We start from the raw sequence: 23,512 nt of genomic DNA on the forward strand, positions 1-23,512 counted from the left end.
ATCTCTTTGCGAACATGACCAGCAGAGGTAATCAAGGGAGCTATTGATCTGAGTATTCTTGGACATGAAACAAACAAAGGTTAGTGACATATTCATTTCTTTATTTAGCGAACGAAATGGTCTTTCCTGATGGTTACAATGAAAGAGATGGTTCCCAATAAAAGACAGAGATTAAGTCGCTTGTAGATATACTTCAATGTGATACGATTCACTTTCAGCCCCTAATTACCCCAGAGATGGAGGGGGTGAGTTACTTTTCTTCACTCTTCAATTCCACAGCATGGAGGTACAGATATGAAACCGCCAGAGATGGAGTTCTTGAATTGGGAACCAGCGACACTGAAGGAACTCGGCAGGAGTGAGGACTGCAGATGCTGGAAACCTGATTTTAGATCAGAAAATGCTGGAAAAGCACAGCAGCATCCGAGGAGCAGGAAAGTCGATGTTTCTGTTGCCAGTCTTTCTGCATTCCGCAAACAATTTTCGTTTTAGGCTCAGATTTCCAGCAACTGCAGCTATTTGTATTATGTTAACATTCATAATGTTTTGGACAAAACCAATGACCTGCTAGCATCGGAAAATCGGCAGAAGTACTGGTACACCGATATGTTAGCTGAACAATACAACCATTCCATGAGCGGGAATACGATCCGGGCCACGGTGCTGAGAGTACCGAATCTTCACAAGTAAATAACAAGACAAGGCGATAGATTCTATCGTATTTAGTGTAAATAAAACACCCTTTATGAACATTTTCGTTGCAGATTATTTTCAACTTGTCTTCGTAGATTTACAAAGTGGGAAAAGGCCATTCCGCCTGATCAGAGAGCCATCTATTCCAGTCGCAGTTTCCAACTTTGGCCCAAAGTGTCGTGTGTTCTAATGTTCCCAGGGCAAATGTCAATGACTTTATCCTGTGTTCTTAAATGGCACAGATGTATGACACTTCCACAACGACTTGTCACTCTTTTGAGGAACTCATGCTCATTTTCACCCACAAAGGCACCCCCAAACCGACAGAGGTCTCCGTTGTGGTGAGCTGGAATTTGAAATGGACAATAAGACAAATGCAAGTTTTAAATGCGGAAGCACAGAAGCGACGTCCCGGCAGGGCTTTGCAGGGGAGCGTCAACGAGGGGCACGGTTAAAGTGAGACACTCCCCACGGGCCAGGTAGGACTCGAACCTACAATCTTCAAATCCGAAGTCAGACGCGTTATCCATTACGCTACTGGCCCAATAGACGTGCACAGCAACGGCAGAATGTCGATATGTAATGCCATGGACTTTCACGGAATCAGAATTAAAAAGGTGAACAAGCAGCGAAGATAATCACCAACACTGCTTCACTTCGAAGTTTCCAATTTGTGAAGCAGTGCCTTTCACTGGCAAAGGAGAAACATTTGTCCAGAGCTGCCTGTTTCAGGGTCGCCTCCTTCTCTGCTGGAAGTGCCCATCGTTTTATTCACATTCACAACGCGATTTCATGATCTACTCCAGTGAAAACGTGTCATGGTGTCGTCTAAGCAAGACCCTGCCGAAACTCAGCGAGAGACATCTGCTCATTTCGAGCTCAGGTTGTGGAATTAGACGAGCTGCGTGACACCTTTTATTGGCGCCGCCACTTCACTGCAAATTAGCGGCTCAAAACGAGCCGTTGTTAGCATCAGCTTGATTTGTACCTTCCTGCAGTGCATTGGCTAAACAACATCAGATAGATCCCATCCGGCCCAGCTGACTTATCTATTTTCACACTCTGCAGTATTTCTAATATCTCTTCCTTGTGAACCTCAATCTCTTCTAGTCTAGACGCAAGTATCTCTGTATCTTCCTCGCCAACATTTTCATTATCTATAGCGAACTCTGTCGAAAAATATTTATTTAGTGCTTCCTCTATCTCCACTGACTCCACACACGACTTCCCACTATTATCCTTGATTGTCCCAGATTTAACTCTCGTCATTCTTTTATTCCTGACATACCTATGGAAAGCCTTAGCGTTAACCCTGATCCTATCTGCCAACAACTTCTCATGTCTCCTCCTGGCTCTTCCCAGCTCCCTTTTTAGGTCTTTCCTGAGATCGTTGGAAACCTCGAGCGCTCTAACTGAGTTTTCACGTTTTGTCCTAACATAAGACTTCTTGTTCTTCTTGACCAGGGATTCCACCTTCCTTAGTAAACCACGGCTCACGCGTTCTATATCTTCCTCCCTGCCTGGCAGGTACATACTTATCGAGGACACACAGGAGCTTTTCCTTGAATAAGCTTCACATTTTTAATGTGCTCACCCCATACAGTTTCCTACCCAACTCTGCGCTTCCTAAATCTTACCTCATTGCATCGTGATTTCCCTTCCACCAACTGAAACTCTTGCTCCGTGGAGTACACCTATCCCTTTCCATCACGAAAGTAAACCTGAGAGAATTGTGATCGCTGTCTCCACAGTGCTCACCTACTTCCAAATCTAAAACCTGGCCAGGCTCGTTACCCAGTACTAAATCGAAAGTGGCTTCTTCCCTTGAAGGCATGTCTACATACTGTGTCAGGAATCCCTCCCGCACACACTGGACAAAAACTGACCCATCTATCGTACTCGTACTGTCGTGATCTCAGTCAATATTTGGATATTGTCTTGAGTGTTCCAGAGTTTTTCATTGTCCCACCGTCCAGATGAAGTTTGTATTGCTCACGTACGGGAGCGATAATTCTTTCAATGTCTCAGATCAATTCCTGTGCCGAGAACATCAGAGTCAATGTCCCTTCCTCTACTCGGACTGACAATTTACACTTCTTCAATCTCCTGTGATTCCATTTCCCAAAGAGTTTCTCAAGATTTCCAAAGCTGGAGCCTAAATTATATGGTTTGCTTCCTAAACATTTTTCCAACTGCCAACTGACAATATGTTCACAGTATCTCTTCACAATCCTCTGGCTTTTCCATGTCCAGGGATGAGAAGTCCCATTTGGTGGAGAGAGTTCCTAGGCTGGTGAGTTTCACTTTGGAACAAAGATGGTTAAGTGGCAATTTCCTGCGGTTGTTTGTAATGATGGGAGACGGAGCGGTGGGGAATGAGCACTTTGACGAGCAAGAGGAAGTGTTGCCAATGACCAGAGTCAGAGAACAGAGGACAAGGGATTAAAGGAATCTAATGAAAAGCAGCACTTCTGCTCAGGGCGTTCAATAACAACTGCAGAAACCCGATGTGTCGAGCAGTGTATCTGGAAAGAGAAACAGAGATAATGTTTTAAATGTGGAGCATTTCTGATGAAGAACTCGAGTTTCTCAAGTCTAATCAAATTACAGGCCTGGTTTGCAAAACGGGCTTTCTGAACTTTGAATTGTTCCAGCAGCAAAGCACGGAAAACGCAGTCAGCAGGATCTGAACCTACGTGGGGAGACCCCAATGGATTTCTAATCCATCGCCTTAACCACTCGGCCATGACTACAGACGGCACTGCGTCCTGAGCACTGACCAAATCAGCCGTGATCTCATTGAAAGCTGCCGCTGACTTGAGTGAAATGTTTCCATCTCCATTCATACCTTTGCTGTCATTTGTAAGGTGCGAGACACCAATGTCAAAGAAGAAAAGCACAAAGTTAGGAAAAGATATTTGCAGCAAAATTGAGTCAAAATTATTTATTGAAAGGAAAATCACACTTGGCAATTTGCTCGATCTCTTTGCGAACATGACCAGCAGAGGTAATCAAGGGAGCTATTGATCTGAGTATTCTTGGACATGAAACAAACAAAGGTTAGTGACATATTCATTTCTTTATTTAGCGAACGAAATGGTCTTTCCTGATGGTTACAATGAAAGAGATGGTTCCCAATAAAAGACAGAGATTAAGTCGCTTGTAGATATACTTCAATGTGATACGATTCACTTTCAGCCCCTAATTACCCCAGAGATGGAGGGGGTGAGTTACTTTTCTTCACTCTTCAATTCCACAGCATGGAGGTACAGATATGAAACCGCCAGAGATGGAGTTCTTGAATTGGGAACCAGCGACACTGAAGGAACTCGGCAGGAGTGAGGACTGCAGATGCTGGAAACCTGATTTTAGATCAGAAAATGCTGGAAAAGCACAGCAGCATCCGAGGAGCAGGAAAGTCGATGTTTCTGTTGCCAGTCTTTCTGCGTTCCGCAAACAATTTTCGTTTTAGGCTCAGATTTCCAGCAACTGCAGCTATTTGTATTATGTTAACATTCATAATGTTTTGGACAAAACCAATGAACTGCTAGCATCGGAAAATCGGCAGAAGTACTGGTACACCGATATGTTAGCTGAACAATACAACCATTCCATGAGCGGGAATACGATCCGGGCCACGGTGCTGAGAGTACCGAATCTTCACAAGTAAATAACAAGACAAGGCGATAGATACTATCGTATTTAGTGTAAATAAAACACCCTTTATGAACATTTTCGTTGCAGATTATTTTCAACTTGTCTTCGTAGATTTACAAAGTGGGAAAAGGCCATTCCGCCTGATCAGAGAGCCATCTATTCCAGTCGCAGTTTCCAACTTTGGCCCAAAGTGTCGTGTGTTCTAATGTTCCCAGGGCAAATGTCAATGACTTTATCCTGTGTTCTTAAATGGCACAGATGTATGACACTTCCACAACGACTTGTCACTCTTTTGAGGAACTCATGCTCATTTTCACCCACAAAGGCACCCCCAAACCGACAGAGGTCTCCGTTGTGGTGAGCTGGAATTTGAAATGGACAATAAGACAAATGCAAGTTTTAAATGCGGAAGCACAGAAGCGACGTCCCGGCAGGGCTTTGCAGGGGAGCGTCAACGAGGGGCACGGTTAAAGAGAGACACTCCCCACGAGCCAGGTAGGACTCGAACCTACAATCTTCTGATCCGAAGTCAGACGCGTTATCCATTACGCTACTGGCCCAATAGACACGCGCAGCAACGGCAGAATGTCGATATGTAATGCCATGGACTTTCACGGAATCAGAATTAAAAAGGTGAACAAGCAGCGAAGATAATCACCAACACTGCTTCACTTCGAAGTTTCCAATTTGTGAAGCAGTGCCTTTCACTGGCAAAGGAGAAACATTTGTCCAGAGCTGCCTGCTTCAGGGTCGCCTCCTTCTCTGCTGGAAGTGCCCATCGTTTTATTCACATTCACGACGCGATTTCATGATCTACTCCAGTGAAAACGTGTCATGGTGTCGTCTAAGCAAGACCCTGCCGAAACTCAGCGAGAGACATCTGCTCATTTCGAGCTCAGGATGTGGAATTAGACGAGCTGCGTGACACCTTTTATTGGCGCCGCCACTTCACTGCAAATTAGCGGCTCAAAACGAGCCGTTGTTAGCATCAGCTTGATTTGTACCTTCCTGCAGTGCATTTGCTAAACAACATCAGATAGATCCCATCCGGCCCAGCTGACTTATCTATTTTCACACTCTGCAGTATTTCTAATATCTCTTCCTTGTGAACCTCAATCTCTTCTAGTCTAGACGCAAGTATCTCTGTATCTTCCTCGCCAACATTTTCATTATCTATAGCGAACTCTGTCGAAAAATATTTATTTAGTGCTTCCTCTATCTCCACTGACTCCACACACGACTTCCCACTATTATCCTTGATTGTCCCAAATTTAACTCTCGTCATTCTTTTATTCCTGACATACCTATGGAAAGCCTTAGCGTTAACCCTGATCCTATCTGCCAACAACTTCTCATGTCTCCTCCTGGCTCTTCCCAGCTCTCTTTTTAGGTCTTTCCTGAGATCGTTGGAAACCTCGAGCGCTCTAACTGAGTTTTCACGTTTTGTCCTAACATAAGACTTCTTGTTCTTCTTGACCAGGGATTCCACCTTCCTTAGTAAACCACGGCTCACGCGTTCTATATCTTCCTCCCTGCCTGACAGGTACATACTTATCGAGGACACACAGGAGCTTTTCCTTGAATAAGCTTCACATTTTTAATGTGCTCACCCCCTACAGTTTCCTACCCAACTCTGCGCTTCCTAAATCTTACCTCATTGCATCGTGATTTCCCTTCCACCAGCTGAAACTCTTGCTCCGTGGAGTACACCTATCCCTTTCCATCACGAAAGTAAACCTGAGAGAATTGTGATCGCTGTCTCCACAGTGCTCACCTACTTCCAAATCTAAAACCTGGCCAGGCTCGTTACCCAGTACTAAATCGAAAGTGGCTTCTTCCCTTGAAGCCATGTCTACATACTGTGTCAGGAAGCCCTCCCGCACACACTGGACAAAAACTGACCCATCTATCGTACTCGTACTGTCGTGATCTCAGTCAATATTTGGATATTGTCTTGAGTGTTCCAGAGTTTTTCATTGTCCCACCGTCCAGATGAAGTTTGTATTGCTCACGTACGGGAGCGAGAATTCTTTCAATGTCTCAGATCAATTCCTGTGCCGAGAACATCAGAGTCAATGTCCCTTCCTCTACTCGGACTGACAATTTACACTTCTTCAATCTCCTGTGATTCCATTTCCCAAAGAGTTTCTCAAGATTTCCAAAGCTGGAGCCTAAATTATATGGTTTGCTTCCTAAACATTTTTCCAACTGCCAACTGACAATATGTTCACAGTATCTCTTCACAATCCTCTGGCTTTTCCATGTCCAGGGATGAGAAGTCCCATTTGGTGGAGAGAGTTCCTAGGCTGGTGAGTTTCACTTTGGAACAAAGATGGTTAAGTGGCAATTTCCTGCGGTTGTTTGTAATGATGGGAGACGGAGCGGTGGGGAATGAGCACTCTGACGAGCAAGAGGAAGTGTTGCCAATGACCAGAGTCAGAGAACAGAGGACAAGGGATTAAAGGAATCTAATGAAAAGCAGCACTTCTGCTCAGGGCGTTCAATAACAACTGCAGAAATCCGATGTGTCGAGCAGTGTATCTGGAAAGAGAAACAGAGATAATGTTTTAAATGTGGAGCATTTCTGATGAAGAACTCGAGTTTCTCAAGTCTCATCAAATTACAGGCCTGGTTTGCAAAACAGGCTTTCGGAACTTTGAATTGTTCCAGCAGCAAAGCACGGATAACGTAGTCAGCAGGATTCGAACCTACGTGGGGCAACCCCAATGGATTTCTAATCCATCGCCTTAACCACTCGGCCATGACTACAGACGGCACCGCACCCTGAGCACTGACCAAATCAGTCGTGATCTCATTGAAAGCTGCCGCTGACTTGAGTGAAATGTTTCCATCTCCATTCATACCTTTGCTGTCATTTGTAAGGTGCGAGACACCAATGTCAAAGAAGAAAAGCACAAAGTTAGGAAAAGATATTTGCAGCAAAATTGTGTCAAAATTATTTATTGAAAGGAAAATCACACTTGGCAATTTGCTCGATCTCTTTGCGAACATGACCAGCAGAGGTAATCAAGGGAGCTATTGATCTGAGTATTCTTGGACATGAAACAAACAAAGGTTAGTGACATATTCATTTCTTTATTTAGCGAACGAAATGGTCTTTCCTGATGGTTACAATGAAAGAGATGGTTCCTAATAAAAGACAGAGATCAAGTCGCTTGTAGATATACTTCAATGTGATACGATTCACTTTCAGCCCCTAATTACCCCAGAGATGGAGGGGGTGAGTTACTTTTCTTCACTCTTCAATTCCACAGCATGGAGGTACAGATATGAAACCGCCAGAGATGGAGTTCTTGAATTGGGAACCAGCGACACTGAAGGAACTCGGCAGGAGTGAGGACTGCAGATGCTGGAAACCTGATTTTAGATCAGAAAATGCTGGAAAAGCACAGCAGCATCCGAGGAGCAGGAAAGTCGATGTTTCTGTTGCCAGTCTTTCTGCGTTCCGCAAACAATTTTCGTTTTAGGCTCAGATTTCCAGCAACTGCAGCTATTTGTATTATGTTAACATTCATAATGTTTTGGACAAAACCAATGACATGCTAGCATCGGAAAATCGGCAGAAGTACTGGTACACCGATATGTTAGCTGAACAATACAACCATTCCATGAGCGGGAATACGATCCGGGCCACGGTGCTGAGAGTACCGAATCTTCACAAGTAAATAACAAGACAAGGCGATAGATACTATCGTATTTAGTGTAAATAAAACACCCTTTATGAACATTTTCGTTGCAGATTATTTTCAACTTGTCTTCGTAGATTTACAAAGTGGGAAAAGGCCATTCCGCCTGATCAGAGAGCCATCTATTCCAGTCGCAGTTTCCAACTTTGGCCCAAAGTGTCGTGTGTTCTAATGTTCCCAGGGCAAATGTCAATGACTTTATCCTGTGTTCTTAAATGGCACAGATGTATGACACTTCCACAACGACTTGTCACTCTTTTGAGGAACTCATGCTCATTTTCACCCACAAAGGGAGACACACAGAAAGGCACCCCGAAAACGACAGAGGTCTCCGTTGTGTTGAGCTGGGATTTGAAATGGACAATAAGACAAATGCAAGTTTTAAATGCGGAAGCACAGAAGCGACGTCCCGGCAGGGCTTTGCAGGGGAGCGTCAACGAGGGGCACGGCTAAAGTGAGACATTCCCCACGAGCCAGGTAGGACTCGAACCTACAACCTTCTGATCCGAAGTCAGACGCGTTATCCATTACGCTACTGGCCCAATAGACACATGCAGGAACGGCAGAATGTCGATATGTAATGCCATGGACTTTCACGGAATCAGAATTAAAAAGGTGAACAAGCAGCGAAGATAATCACCAACACTGCTTCACTTCGAAGTTTCCAATTTGTGAAGCAGTGCCTTTCACTGGCAAAGGAGAAACATTTGTCCAGAGCTGCCTGCTTCAGGGTCGCCTCCTTCTCTGCTGGAAGTGCCCATCGTTTTATTCACATTCACGACGCGATTTCATGATCTACTCCAGTGAAAACGTGTCATGGTGTCGTCTAAGCAAGACCCTGCCGAAACTCAGCGAGAGACATCTGCTCATTTCGAGCTCAGGATGTGGAATTAGACGAGCTGCGTGACACCTTTTATTGGCGCCGCCACTTCACTGCAAATTAGCGGCTCAAAACGAGCCGTTGTTAGCATCAGCTTGATTTGTACCTTCCTGCAGTGCATTTGCTAAACAACATCAGATAGATCCCATCCGGCCCAGCTGACTTATCTATTTTCACACTCTGCAGTATTTCTAATATCTCTTCCTTGTGAACCTCAATCTCTTCTAGTCTAGACGCAAGTATCTCTGTATCTTCCTCGCCGACATTTTCATTATCTATAGCGAACTCTGTCGAAAAATATTTATTTAGTGCTTCCTCTATCTCCACTGACTCCACACACGACTTCCCACTATTATCCTTGATTGGCCCAAATTTAACTCTCGTCATTCTTTTATTCCTGACATACCTATGGAAAGCCTTAGCGTTAACCCTGATCCTATCTGCCAACAACTTCTCATGTCTCCTCCTGGCTCTTCCCAGCTCTCTTTTTAGGTCTTTCCTGAGATCGTTGGAAACCTCGAGCGCTCTAACTGAGTTTTCACGTTTTGTCCTAACATAAGACTTCTTGTTCTTCTTGACCAGGGATTCCACCTTCCTTAGTAAACCACGGCTCACGCGTTCTATATCTTCCTCCCTGCCTGACAGGTACATACTTATCGAGGACACACAGGAGCTTTTCCTTGAATAAGCTTCACATTTTTAATGTGCTCACCCCCTACAGTTTCCTACCCAACTCTGCGCTTCCTAAATCTTACCTCATTGCATCGTGATTTCCCTTCCACCAGCTGAAACTCTTGCTCCGTGGAGTACACCTATCCCTTTCCATCACGAAAGTAAACCTGAGAGAATTGTGATCGCTGTCTCCACAGTGCTCACCTACTTCCAAATCTAAAACCTGGCCAGGCTCGTTACCCAGTACTAAATCGAAAGTGGCTTCTTCCCTTGAAGCCATGTCTACATACTGTGTCAGGAAGCCCTCCCGCACACACTGGACAAAAACTGACCCATCTATCGTACTCGTACTGTCGTGATCTCAGTCAATATTTGGATATTGTCTTGAGTGTTCCAGAGTTTTTCATTGTCCCACCGTCCAGATGAAGTTTGTATTGCTCACGTACGGGAGCGAGAATTCTTTCAATGTCTCAGATCAATTCCTGTGCCGAGAACATCAGAGTCAATGTGCCTTCCTCTACTCGGACTGACAATTTACACTTCTTCAATCTCCTGTGATTCCATTTCCCAAAGAGTTTCTCAAGATTTCCAAAGCTGGAGCCTAAATTATATGGTTTGCTTCCTAAACATTTTTCCAACTGCCAACTGACAATATGTTCACAGTATCTCTTCACAATCCTCTGGCTTTTCCATGTCCAGGGATGAGAAGTCCCATTTGGTGGAGAGAGTTCCTAGGCTGGTGAGTTTCACTTTGGAACAAAGATGGTTAAGTGGCAATTTCCTGCGGTTGTTTGTAATGATGGGAGACGGAGAGGTGGGGAATGAGCACTCTGACGAGCAAGAGGAAGTGTTGCCATTGACCAGAGTCAGAGAACAGAGGACAAGGGATTAAAGGAATCTAATGAAAAGCAGCACTTCTGCTCAGGGCGTTCAATAACAACTGCAGAAATCCGATGTGTCGAGCAGTGTATCTGGAAAGAGAAACAGAGATAATGTTTTAAATGTGGAGCATTTCTGATGAAGAACTCGAGTTTCTCAAGTCTCATCAAATTACAGGCCTGGTTTGCAAAACAGGCTTTCGGAACTTTGAATTGTTCCAGCAGCAAAGCACCGAAAACATAGCCAGCAGGATTCGAACCTACGTGGGGAAACTCCAATGAATTTCTAATCCATCGCCTTAACCACTCGGCCATGACTACAGACGGCACTGCACCCTGAGCACTGACCAAATCAGTCGTGATCTCATTGAAAGCTGCCGCTGACTTGAGTGAAATGTTTCCATCTCCATTCATACCTTTGCTGTCATTTGTAAGGTGCGAGACACCAATGTCAAAGAAGAAAAGCACAAAGTTAGGAAAAGATATTTGCAGCAAAATTGAGTCAAAATTATTTATTGAAAGGAAAATCACACTTGGCAATTTGCTCGATCTCTTTGCGAACATGACCAGCAGAGGTAATCAAGGGAGCTATTGATCTGAGTATTCTTGGACATGAAACAAACAAAGGTTAGTGACATATTCATTTCTTTATTTAGCGAACGAAATGGTCTTTCCTGATGGTTACAATGAAAGAGATGGTTCCCAATAAAAGACAGAGATCAAGTCGCTTGTAGATATACTTCAATGTGATACGATTCACTTTCAGCCCCTAATTACCCCAGAGATGGAGGGGGTGAGTTACTTTTCTTCACTCTTCAATTCCACAGCATGGAGGTACAGATATGAAACCGCCAGAGATGGAGTTCTTGAATTGGGAACCAGCGACACTGAAGGAACTCGGCAGGAGTGAGGACTGCAGATGCTGGAAACCTGATTTTAGATCAGAAAATGCTGGAAAAGCACAGCAGCATCCGAGGAGCAGGAAATTCGATGTTTCTGTTGCCAGTCTTTCTGCGTTCCGCAAACAATTTTCGTTTTAGGCTCAGATTTCCAGCAACTGCAGCTATTTGTATTATGTTAACATTCATAATGTTTTGGACAAAACCAATGACCTGCTAGCATCGGAAAATCGGCAGAAGTACTGGTACACCGATATGTTAGCTGAACAATACAACCATTCCATGAGCGGGAATACGATCCGGGCCACGGTGCTGAGAGTACCGAATCTTCACAAGTAAATAACAAGACAAGGCGATAGATACTATCGTATTTAGTGTAAATAAAACACCCTTTATGAACATTTTCGTTGCAGATTATTTTCAACTTGTCTTCGTAGATTTACAAAGTGGGAAAAGGCCATTCCGCCTGATCAGAGAGCCATCTATTCCAGTCGCAGTTTCCAACTTTGGCCCAAAGTGTCGTGTGTTCTAATGTTCCCAGGGAAAATGTCAATGACTTTATCCTGTGTTCTTAAATGGCACAGATGTATGACACTTCCACAACGACTTGTCACTCTTTTGAGGAACTCATGCTCATTTTCACCCACATAGGCACCCCCAAACCGACAGAGGTCTCCGTTGTGGTGAGCTGGAATTTGAAATGGACAATAAGACAAATGCAAGTTTTAAATGCAGAAGCACAGAAGCGACGTCCCGGCAGGGCTTTGCAGGGGAGCGTCAACGAGGGGCACGGTTAAAGTGAGACATTCCCCACGAGCCAGGTAGGACTCGAACCTACAATCTTCTGATCCGAAGTCAGACGCGTTATCCATTACGCTACTGGCCCAATAGACTCGCGCCGCAACGGCAGAATGTCGATATGTAATGCCATGGACTTTCACGGAATCAGAATTAAAAAGGTGAACAAGCAGCGAAGATAATCACCAACACTGCTTCACTTCGAAGTTTCCAATTTGTGAAGCAGTGCCTTTCACTGGCAAAGGAGAAACATTTGTCCAGAGCTGCCTGCTTCAGGGTCGCCTCCTTCTCTGCTGGAAGTGCCCAACGTTTTATTCACATTCACGACGCGATTTCATGATCTACTCCAGTGAAAACGTGTCATGGTGTCGTCTAAGCAAGACCCTGCCGAAACTCAGCGAGAGACATCTGCTCATTTCGAGCTCAGGATGTGGAATTAGACGAGCTGCGTGACACCTTTTATTGGCGCCGCCACTTCACTGCAAATTAGCGGCTCAAAACGAGCCGTTGTTAGCATCAGCTTGATTTGTACCTTCCTGCAGTGCATTTGCTAAACAACATCAGATAGATCCCATCCGGCCCAGCTGACTTATCTATTTTCACACTCTGCAGTATTTCTAATATCTCTTCCTTGTGAACCTCAATCTCTTCTAGTCTAGACGCAAGTATCTCTGTATCTTCCTCGCCAACATTTTCATTATCTATAGCGAACTCTGTCGAAAAATATTTATTTAGTGCTTCCTCTATCTCCACTGACTCCACACACGACTTCCCACTATTATCCTTGATTGTCCCAAATTTAACTCTCGTCATTCTTTTATTCCTGACATACCTATGGAAAGCCTTAGCGTTAACCCTGATCCTATCTGCCAACAACTTCTCATGTCTCCTCCTGGCTCTTCCCAGCTCTCTTTTTAGGTCTTTCCTGAGATCGTTGGAAACCTCGAGCGCTCTAACTGAGTTTTCACGTTTTGTCCTAACATAAGACTTCTTGTTCTTCTTGACCAGGGATTCCACCTTCCTTAGTAAACCACGGCTCACGCGTTCTATATCTTCCTCCCTGCCTGACAGGTACATACTTATCGAGGACACACAGGAGCTTTTCCTTGAATAAGCTTCACATTTTTAATGTGCTCCCCCCCTACAGTTTCCTACCCAACTCTGCGCTTCCTAAATCTTACCTCATTGCATCGTGATTTCCCTTCCACCAGCTGAAACTCTTGCTCCGTGGAGTACACCTATCCCTTTCCATCACGAAAGTAAACCTGAGAGAATTGTGATCGCTGTCTCCACAGTGCTCACCTACTTCCAAATCTAAAACCTGGCCAGGCTCGTTACCCAGTACTAAATCGAAAGTGGCTTCTTCCCTTGAAGCCATGTCTACATACTGTGTCAGGAAGCCCTCCCGCACACACTGGACAAAAACTGACCCATCTATCGTACTCGTACTGTCGTGATCTCAGTCAATATTTGGATATTGTCTTGAGTGTTCCAGAGTTTTTCATTGTCCCACCGTCCAGATGAAGTTTGTATTGCTCACGTACGGGAGCGAGAATTCTTTCAATGTCTCAGATCAATTCCTGTGCCGAGAACATCAGAGTCAATGTCCCTTCCTCTACTCGGACTGACAATTTACACTTCTTCAATCTCCCGTGATTCCATTTCCCAAAGAGTTTCTCAAGATTTCCAAAGCTGGAGCCTAAATTATATGGTTTGCTTCCTAAACATTTTTCCAACTGCCAACTGACAATATGTTCACAGTATCTCTTCACAATCCTCTGGCTTTTCCATGTCCAGGGATGAGAAGTCCCATTTGGTGGAGAGAGTTCCTAGGCTGGTGAGTTTCACTTTGGAACAAAGATGGTTAAGTGGCAATTTCCTGCGGTTGTTTGTAATGATGGGAGACGGAGAGGTGGGGAATGAGCACTCTGACGAGCAAGAGGAAGTGTTGCCATTGACCAGAGTCAGAGAACAGAGGACAAGGGATTAAAGGAATCTAATGAAAAGCAGCACTTCTGCTCAGGGCGTTCAATAACAACTGCAGAAACCCGATGTGTCGAGCAGTGTATCTGGAAAGAGAAACAGAGATAATGTTTTAAATGTGGAGCATTTCTGATGAAGAACTCGAGTTTCTCAAGTCTCATCAAATTACAGGCCTGGTTTGCAAAACAGGCTTTCGGAACTTTGAATTGTTCCAGCAGCAAAGCACGGATAACGTAGTCAGCAGGATTCGAACCGACGTGGGGAAACCCCAATGGATTTCTAATCCATCGCGTTAACCACTCGGCCATGACTACAGACGGCACCGCACCCTGAGCACTGACCAAATCAGTCGTGATCTCATTGAAAGCTGCCGCTGACTTGAGTGAAATGTTTCCATCTCCATTCATACCTTTGCTGTCATTTGTAAGGTGCGAGACACCAATGTCAAAGAAGAAAAGCACAAAGTTAGGAAAAGATATTTGCAGCAAAATTGAGTCAAAATTATTTATTGAAAGGAAAATCACACTTGGCAATTTGCTCGATCTCTTTGCGAACATGACCAGCAGAGGTAATCAAGGGAGCTATTGATCTGAGTATTCTTGGACATGAAACAAACAAAGGTTAGTGACATATTCATTTCTTTATTTAGCGAACGAAATGGTCTTTCCTGATGGTTACAATGAAAGAGATGGTTCCCAATAAAAGACAGAGATCAAGTCGCTTGTAGATATACTTCAATGTGATACGATTCACTTTCAGCCCCTAATTACCCCAGAGATGGAGGGGGTGAGTTACTTTTCTTCACTCTTCAATTCCACAGCATGGAGGTACAGATATGAAACCGCCAGAGATGGAGTTCTTGAATTGGGAACCAGCGACACTGAAGGAACTCGGCAGGAGTGAGGACTGCAGATGCTGGAAACCTGATTTTAGATCAGAAAATGCTGGAAAAGCACAGCAGCATCCGAGGAGCAGGAAAGTCGATGTTTCTGTTGCCAGTCTTTCTGCGTTCCGCAAACAATTTTCGTTTTAGGCTCAGATTTCCAGCAACTGCAGCTATTTGTATTATGTTAACATTCATAATGTTTTGGACAAAACCAATGACATGCTAGCATCGGAAAATCGGCAGAAGTACTGGTACACCGATATGTTAGCTGAACAATACAACCATTCCATGAGCGGGAATACGATCCGGGCCACGGTGCTGAGAGTACCGAATCTTCACAAGTAAATAACAAGACAAGGCGATAGATACTATCGTATTTAGTGTAAATAAAACACCCTTTATGAACATTTTCGTTGCAGATTATTTTCAACTTGTCTTCGTAGATTTACAAAGTGGGAAAAGGCCATTCCGCCTGATCAGAGAGCCATCTATTCCAGTCGCAGTTTCCAACTTTGGCCCAAAGTGTCGTGTGTTCTAATGTTCCCAGGGAAAATGTCAATGACTTTATCCTGTGTTCTTAAATGGCACAGATGTATGACACTTCCACAACGACTTGTCACTCTTTTGAGGAACTCATGCTCATTTTCACCCACAAAGGCACCCCCAAACCGACAGAGGTCTCCGTTGTGGTGAGCTGGAATTTGAAATGGACAATAAGACAAATGCAAGTTTTAAATGCGGAAGCACAGAAGCGACGTCCCGGCAGGGCTTTGCAGGGGAGCGTCAACGAGGGGCACAGTTAAAGCGAGACATTCCCCACGAACCAGGTAGGACTCGAACCTACAATCTTCTGATCCGAAGTCAGACGCGCTATCCATTACGCTACTGGCCCAATAGACGCACACAGCCACGGCAGAATGTCGATATGTAATGCCATGGACTTTCACGGAATCAGAATTAAAAAGGTGAACAAGCAGCGAAGATAATCACCAACACTGCTTCACTTCGAAGTTTCCAATTTGTGAAGCAGTGCCTTTCACTGGCAAAGGAGAAACATTTGTCCAGAGCTGCCTGCTTCAGGGTCGCCTCCTTCTCTGCTGGAAGTGCCCATCGTTTTATTCACATTCACGACGCGATTTCATGATCTACTCCAGTGAAAACGTGTCATGGTGTCGTCTAAGCAAGACCCTGCCGAAACTCAGCGAGAGACATCTGCTCATTTCGAGCTCAGGATGTGGAATTAGACGAGCTGCGTGACACCTTTTATTGGCGCCGCCACTTCACTGCAAATTAGCGGCTCAAAACGAGCCGTTGTTAGCATCAGCTTGATTTGTACCTTCCTGCAGTGCATTTGCTAAACAACATCAGATAGATCCCATCCGGCCCAGCTGACTTATCTATTTTCACACTCTGCAGTATTTCTAATATCTCTTCCTTGTGAACCTCAATCTCTTCTAGTCTAGACGCAAGTATCTCTGTATCTTCCTCGCCAACATTTTCATTATCTATAGCGAACTCTGTCGAAAAATATTTATTTAGTGCTTCCTCTATCTCCACTGACTCCACACACGACTTCCCACTATTATCCTTGATTGTCCCAGATTTAACTCTCGTCATTCTTTTATTCCTGACATACCTATGGAAAGCCTTAGCGTTAACCCTGATCCTATCTGCCAACAACTTCTCATGTCTCCTCCTGGCTCTTCCCAGCTCTCTTTTTAGGTCTTTCCTGAGATCGTTGGAAACCTCGAGCGCTCTAACTGAGTTTTCACGTTTTGTCCTAACATAAGACTTCTTGTTCTTCTTGACCAGGGATTCCACCTTCCTCAGTAAACCACGGCTCACGCGTTCTATATCTTCCTCCCTGCCTGGCAGGTACATACTTATCGAGGACACACAGGAGCTTTTCCTTGAATAAGCTTCACATTTTTAATGTGCTCACCCCCTACAGTTTCCTACCCAACTCTGCGCTTCCTAAATCTTACCTCATTGCATCGTGATTTCCCTTCCACCAGCTGAAACTCTTGCTCCGTGGAGTACACCTATCCCTTTCCATCACGAAAGTAAACCTGAGAGAATTGTGATCGCTGTCTCCACAGTGCTCACCTACTTCCAAATCTAAAACCTGGCCAGGCTCGTTACCCAGTACTAAATCGAAAGTGGCTTCTTCCCTTGAAGGCATGTCTACATACTGTGTCAGGAATCCCTCCCGCACACACTGGACAAAAACTGACCCATCTATCGTACTCGTACTGTCGTGATCTCAGTCAATATTTGGATATTGTCTTGAGTGTTCCAGAGTTTTTCATTGTCCCACCGTCCAGATGAAGTTTGTATTGCTCACGTACGGGAGCGATAATTCTTTCAATGTCTCAGATCAATTCCTGTGCCGAGAACATCAGAGTCAATGTCCCTTCCTCTACTCGGACTGACAATTTACACTTCTTCAATCTCCTGTGATTCCATTTCCCAAAGAGTTTCTCAAGATTTCCAAAGCTGGAGCCTAAATTATATGGTTTGCTTCCTAAACATTTTTCCAACTGCCAACTGACAATATGTTCACAGTATCTCTTCACAATCCTCTGGCTTTTCCATGTCCAGGGATGAGAAGTCCCATTTGGTGGAGAGAGTTCCTAGGCTGGTGAGTTTCACTTTGGAACAAAGATGGTTAAGTGGCAATTTCCTGCGGTTGTTTGTAATGATGGGAGACGGAGCGGTGGGGAATGAGCACTCTGACGAGCAAGAGGAAGTGTTGCCAATGACCAGAGTCAGAGAACAGAGGACAAGGGATTAAAGGAATCTAATGAAAAGCAGCACTTCTGCTCAGGGCGTTCAATAACAACTGCAGAAACCCGATGTGTCGAGCAGTGTATCTGGAAAGAGAAACAGAGATAATGTTTTAAATGTGGAGCATTTCTGATGAAGAACTCGAGTTTCTCAAGTCTAATCAAATTACAGGCCTGGTTTGCAAAACGGGCTTTCTGAACTTTGAATTGTTCCAGCAGCAAAGCACCGAAAACATAGTCAGCAGGATTCGAATCTACGTGGGGAGACCCTAATGGATTTCTAATCCATCGCCTTAACCACTCGGCCATGACTACAGACGGCACTGCGTCCTGAGCACTGACCAAATCAGCCGTGATCTCATTGAAAGCTGCCGCTGACTTGAGTGAAATGTTTCCATCTCCATTCATACCTTTGCTGTCATTTGTAAGGTGCGAGACACCAATGTCAAAGAAGAAAAGCACAAAGTTAGGAAAAGATATTTGCAGCAAAATTGAGTCAAAATTATTTATTGAAAGGAAAATCACACTTGGCAATTTGCTCGATCTCTTTGCGAACATGACCAGCAGAGGTAATCAAGGGAGCTATTGATCTGAGTATTCTTGGACATGAAACAAACAAAGGTTAGTGACATATTCATTTCTTTATTTAGCGAACGAAATGGTCTTTCCTGATGGTTACAATGAAAGAGATGGTTCCCAATAAAAGACAGAGATTAAGTCGCTTGTAGATATACTTCAATGTGATACGATTCACTTTCAGCCCCTAATTACCCCAGAGATGGAGGGGGTGAGTTACTTTTCTTCACTCTTCAATTCCACAGCATGGAGGTACAGATATGAAACCGCCAGAGATGGAGTTCTTGAATTGGGAACCAGCGACACTGAAGGAACTCGGCAGGAGTGAGGACTGCAGATGCTGGAAACCTGATTTTAGATCAGAAAATGCTGGAAAAGCACAGCAGCATCCGAGGAGCAGGAAAGTCGATGTTTCTGTTGCCAGTCTTTCTGCGTTCCGCAAACAATTTTCGTTTTAGGCTCAGATTTCCAGCAACTGCAGCTATTTGTATTATGTTAACATTCATAATGTTTTGGACAAAACCAATGACCTGCTAGCATCGGAAAATCGGCAGAAGTACTGGTACACCGATATGTTAGCTGAACAATACAACCATTCCATGAGCGGGAATACGATCCGGGCCACGGTGCTGAGAGTACCGAATCTTCACAAGTAAATAACAAGACAAGGCGATAGATACTATCGTATTTAGTGTAAATAAAACACCCTTTATGAACATTTTCGTTGCAGATTATTTTCAACTTGTCTTCGTAGATTTACAAAGTGGGAAAAGGCCATTCCGCCTGATCAGAGAGCCATCTATTCCAGTCGCAGTTTCCAACTTTGGCCCAAAGTGTCGTGTGTTCTAATGTTCCCAGGGCAAATGTCAATGACTTTATCCTGTGTTCTTAAATGGCACAGATGTATGACGCTTCCACAACGACTTGTCACTCTTTTGAGGAACTCATGCTCATTTTCACCCACAAAGGCACCCCCAAACCGACAGAGGTCTCCGTTGTGGTGAGCTGGAATTTGAAATGGACAATAAGACAAATGCAAGTTTTAAATGCGGAAGCACAGAAGCGACGTCCCGGCAGGGCTTTGCAGGGGAGCGTCAACGAGGGGCACGGTTAAAGTGAGACATTCCCCACGAGCCAGGTAGGACTCGAACCTACAATCTTCTGATCCGAAGTCAGACGCGTTATCCATTACGCTACTGGCCCAATAGACGCGCACAGCCACGGCAGAATGTCGATATGTAATGCCATGGACTTTCACGGAATCAGAATTAAAAAGGTGAACAAGCAGCGAAGATAATCACCAACACTGCTTCACTTCGAAGTTTCCAATTTGTGAAGCAGTGCCTTTCACTGGCAAAGGAGAAACATTTGTCCAGAGCTGCCTGCTTCAGGGTCGCCTCCTTCTCTGCTGGAAGTGCCCATCGTTTTATTCACATTCACGACGCGATTTCATGATCTACTCCAGTGAAAACGTGTCATGGTGTCGTCTAAGCAAGACCCTGCCGAAACTCAGCGAGAGACATCTGCTCATTTCGAGCTCAGGCTGTGGAATTAGACGAGCTGCGTGACACCTTTTATTGGCGCCGCCACTTCACTGCAAATTAGCGGCTCAAAACGAGCCGTTGTTAGCATCAGCTTGATTTGTACCTTCCTGCAGTGCATTTGCTAAACAACATCAGATAGATCCCATCCGGCCCAGCTGACTTATCTATTTTCACACTCTGCAGTATTTCTAATATCTCTTCCTTGTGAACCTCAATCTCTTCTAGTCTAGACGCAAGTATCTCTGTATCTTCCTCGCCAACATTTTCATTATCTATAGCGAACTCTGTCGAAAAATATTTATTTAGTGCTTCCTCTATCTCCACTGACTCCACACACGACTTCCCACTATTATCCTTGATTGTCCCAGATTTAACTCTCGTCATTCTTTTATTCCTGACATACCTATGGAAAGCCTTAGCGTTAACCCTGATCCTATCTGCCAACAACTTCTCATGTCTCCTCCTGGCTCTTCCCAGCTCTCTTTTTAGGTCTTTCCTGAGATCGTTGGAAACCTCGAGCGCTCTAACTGAGTTTTCACGTTTTGTCCTAACATAAGACTTCTTGTTCTTCTTGACCAGGGATTCCACCTTCCTTAGTAAACCACGGCTCACGCGTTCTATATCTTCCTCCCTGCCTGGCAGGTACATACTTATCGAGGACACACAGGAGCTTTTCCTTGAATAAGCTTCACATTTTTAATGTGCTCACCCCCTACAGTTTCCTACCCAACTCTGCGCTTCCTAAATCTTACCTCATTGCATCGTGATTTCCCTTCCACCAGCTGAAACTCTTGCTCCGTGGAGTACACCTATCCCTTTCCATCACGAAAGTAAACCTGAGAGAATTGTGATCGCTGTCTCCACAGTGCTCACCTACTTCCAAATCTAAAACCTGGCCAGGCTCGTTACCCAGTACTAAATCGAAAGTGGCTTCTTCCCTTGAAGGCATGTCTACATACTGTGTCAGGAATCCCTCCCGCACACACTGGACAAAAACTGACCCATCTATCGTACTCGTACTGTCGTGATCTCAGTCAATATTTGGATATTGTCTTGAGTGTTCCAGAGTTTTTCATTGTCCCACCGTCCAGATGAAGTTTGTATTGCTCACGTACGGGAGCGATAATTCTTTCAATGTCTCAGATCAATTCCTGTGCCGAGAACATCAGAGTCAATGTCCCTTCCTCTACTCGGACTGACAATTTACACTTCTTCAATCTCCTGTGATTCCATTTCCCAAAGAGTTTCTCAAGATTTCCAAAGCTGGAGCCTAAATTATATGGTTTGCTTCCTAAACATTTTTCCAACTGCCAACTGACAATATGTTCACAGTATCTCTTCACAATCCTCTGGCTTTTCCATGTCCAGGGATGAGAAGTCCCATTTGGTGGAGAGAGTTCCTAGGCTGGTGAGTTTCACTTTGGAACAAAGATGGTTAAGTGGCAATTTCCTGCGGTTGTTTGTAATGATGGGAGACGGAGCGGTGGGGAATGAGCACTCTGACGAGCAAGAGGAAGTGTTGCCAATGACCAGAGTCAGAGAACAGAGGACAAGGGATTAAAGGAATCTAATGAAAAGCAGCACTTCTGCTCAGGGCGTTCAATAACAACTGCAGAAACCCGATGTGTCGAGCAGTGTATCTGGAAAGAGAAACAGAGATAATGTTTTAAATGTGGAGCATTTCTGATGAAGAACTCGAGTTTCTCAAGTCTAATCAAATTACAGGCCTGGTTTGCAAAACGGGCTTTCTGAACTTTGAATTGTTCCAGCAGCAAAGCACCGAAAACATAGTCAGCAGGATTCGAATCTACGTGGGGAGACCCCAATGGATTTCTAATCCATCGCCTTAACCACTCGGCCATGACTACAGACGGCACTGCGTCCTGAGCACTGACCAAATCAGCCGTGATCTCATTGAAAGCTGCCGCTGACTTGAGTGAAATGTTTCCATCTCCATTCATACCTTTGCTGTCATTTGTAAGGTGCGAGACACCAATGTCAAAGAAGAAAAGCACAAAGTTAGGAAAAGATATTTGCAGCAAAATTGAGTCAAAATTATTTATTGAAAGGAAAATCACACTTGGCAATTTGCTCGATCTCTTTGCGAACATGACCAGCAGAGGTAATCAAGGGAGCTATTGATCTGAGTATTCTTGGACATGAAACAAACAAAGGTTAGTGACATATTCATTTCTTTATTTAGCGAACGAAATGGTCTTTCCTGATGGTTACAATGAAAGAGATGGTTCCCAATAAAAGACAGAGATTAAGTCGCTTGTAGATATACTTCAATGTGATACGATTCACTTTCAGCCCCTAATTACCCCAGAGATGGAGGGGGTGAGTTACTTTTCTTCACTCTTCAATTCCACAGCATGGAGGTACAGATATGAAACCGCCAGAGATGGAGTTCTTGAATTGGGAACCAGCGACACTGAAGGAACTCGGCAGGAGTGAGGACTGCAGATGCTGGAAACCTGATTTTAGATCAGAAAATGCTGGAAAAGCACAGCAGCATCCGAGGAGCAGGAAAGTCGATGTTTCTGTTGCCAGTCTTTCTGCGTTCCGCAAACAATTTTCGTTTTAGGCTCAGATTTCCAGCAACTGCAGCTATTTGTATTATGTTAACATTCATAATGTTTTGGACAAAACCAATGAGCTGCTAGCATCGGAAAATCGGCAGAAGTACTGGTACACCGATATGTTAGCTGAACAATACAACCATTCCATGAGCGGGAATACGATCCGGGCCACGGTGCTGAGAGTACCGAATCTTCACAAGTAAATAACAAGACAAGGCGATAGATACTATCGTATTTAGTGTAAATAAAACACCCTTTATGAACATTTTCGTTGCAGATTATTTTCAACTTGTCTTCGTAGATTTACAAAGTGGGAAAAGGCCATTCCGCCTGATCAGAGAGCCATCTATTCCAGTCGCAGTTTCCAACTTTGGCCCAAAGTGTCGTGTGTTCTAATGTTCCCAGGGCAAATGTCAATGACTTTATCCTGTGTTCTTAAATGGCACAGATGTATGACACTTCCACAACGACTTGTCACTCTTTTGAGGAACTCATGCTCATTTTCACCCACAAAGGCACCCCCAAACCGACAGAGGTCTCCGTTGTGGTGAGCTGGAATTTGAAATGGACAATAAGACAAATGCAAGTTTTAAATGCGGAAGCACAGAAGCGACGTCCCGGCAGGGCTTTGCAGGGGAGCGTCAACGAGGGGCACGGTTAAAGTGAGACATTCCCCACGAGCCAGGTAGGACTCGAACCTACAATCTTCTGATCCGAAGTCAGACGCGTTATCCATTACGCTACTGGCCCAATAGACGCGCACAGCCACGGCAGAATGTCGATATGTAATGCCATGGACTTTCACGGAATCAGAATTAAAAAGGTGAACAAGCAGCGAAGATAATCACCAACACTGCTTCACTTCGAAGTTTCCAATTTGTGAAGCAGTGCCTTTCACTGGCAAAGGAGAAACATTTGTCCAGAGCTGCCTGCTTCAGGGTCGCCTCCTTCTCTGCTGGAAGTGCCCATCG

General features: G+C 44.4%; 13 non-coding genes across 13 annotated transcripts; all 13 read right to left on the bottom strand.

The window, feature by feature from the left end:
* Positions 1–1,164: 1,164 nt before the first annotated feature.
* On the bottom strand, positions 1,165–1,237 carry trnar-ucg (transfer RNA arginine (anticodon UCG)). Its single transcript has one exon. It is a non-coding gene; the product is annotated as a tRNA-Arg (tRNA).
* A 2,127-nt stretch (positions 1,238–3,364) lies between these two features.
* Positions 3,365–3,446, bottom strand: trnas-aga (transfer RNA serine (anticodon AGA)). Its single transcript has one exon. It is a non-coding gene; the product is annotated as a tRNA-Ser (tRNA).
* A 1,391-nt stretch (positions 3,447–4,837) lies between these two features.
* trnar-ucg (transfer RNA arginine (anticodon UCG)) lies at positions 4,838–4,910 on the bottom strand. Its single transcript has one exon. It is a non-coding gene; the product is annotated as a tRNA-Arg (tRNA).
* Positions 4,911–7,037: 2,127 nt separating this feature from the next.
* trnas-aga (transfer RNA serine (anticodon AGA)) lies at positions 7,038–7,119 on the bottom strand. The gene has a single exon. It is a non-coding gene; the product is annotated as a tRNA-Ser (tRNA).
* Positions 7,120–8,526: 1,407 nt separating this feature from the next.
* On the bottom strand, positions 8,527–8,599 carry trnar-ucg (transfer RNA arginine (anticodon UCG)). The gene has a single exon. It is a non-coding gene; the product is annotated as a tRNA-Arg (tRNA).
* Positions 8,600–10,726: 2,127 nt separating this feature from the next.
* trnas-aga (transfer RNA serine (anticodon AGA)) lies at positions 10,727–10,808 on the bottom strand. The gene has a single exon. It is a non-coding gene; the product is annotated as a tRNA-Ser (tRNA).
* Positions 10,809–12,199: 1,391 nt separating this feature from the next.
* Positions 12,200–12,272, bottom strand: trnar-ucg (transfer RNA arginine (anticodon UCG)). The gene has a single exon. It is a non-coding gene; the product is annotated as a tRNA-Arg (tRNA).
* Positions 12,273–14,399: 2,127 nt separating this feature from the next.
* On the bottom strand, positions 14,400–14,481 carry trnas-aga (transfer RNA serine (anticodon AGA)). The gene has a single exon. It is a non-coding gene; the product is annotated as a tRNA-Ser (tRNA).
* Positions 14,482–15,872: 1,391 nt separating this feature from the next.
* On the bottom strand, positions 15,873–15,945 carry trnar-ucg (transfer RNA arginine (anticodon UCG)). Its single transcript has one exon. It is a non-coding gene; the product is annotated as a tRNA-Arg (tRNA).
* A 2,127-nt stretch (positions 15,946–18,072) lies between these two features.
* On the bottom strand, positions 18,073–18,154 carry trnas-aga (transfer RNA serine (anticodon AGA)). The gene has a single exon. It is a non-coding gene; the product is annotated as a tRNA-Ser (tRNA).
* Positions 18,155–19,545: 1,391 nt separating this feature from the next.
* On the bottom strand, positions 19,546–19,618 carry trnar-ucg (transfer RNA arginine (anticodon UCG)). Its single transcript has one exon. It is a non-coding gene; the product is annotated as a tRNA-Arg (tRNA).
* A 2,127-nt stretch (positions 19,619–21,745) lies between these two features.
* On the bottom strand, positions 21,746–21,827 carry trnas-aga (transfer RNA serine (anticodon AGA)). Its single transcript has one exon. It is a non-coding gene; the product is annotated as a tRNA-Ser (tRNA).
* Positions 21,828–23,218: 1,391 nt separating this feature from the next.
* On the bottom strand, positions 23,219–23,291 carry trnar-ucg (transfer RNA arginine (anticodon UCG)). Its single transcript has one exon. It is a non-coding gene; the product is annotated as a tRNA-Arg (tRNA).
* Between the last annotated feature and the right edge of the window lie 221 nt (positions 23,292–23,512).

Source organism: Chiloscyllium punctatum, chromosome 13, assembly GCF_047496795.1.
Source record: "Chiloscyllium punctatum isolate Juve2018m chromosome 13, sChiPun1.3, whole genome shotgun sequence".
Classification (NCBI taxonomy): domain Eukaryota; kingdom Metazoa; phylum Chordata; class Chondrichthyes; order Orectolobiformes; family Hemiscylliidae; genus Chiloscyllium; species Chiloscyllium punctatum.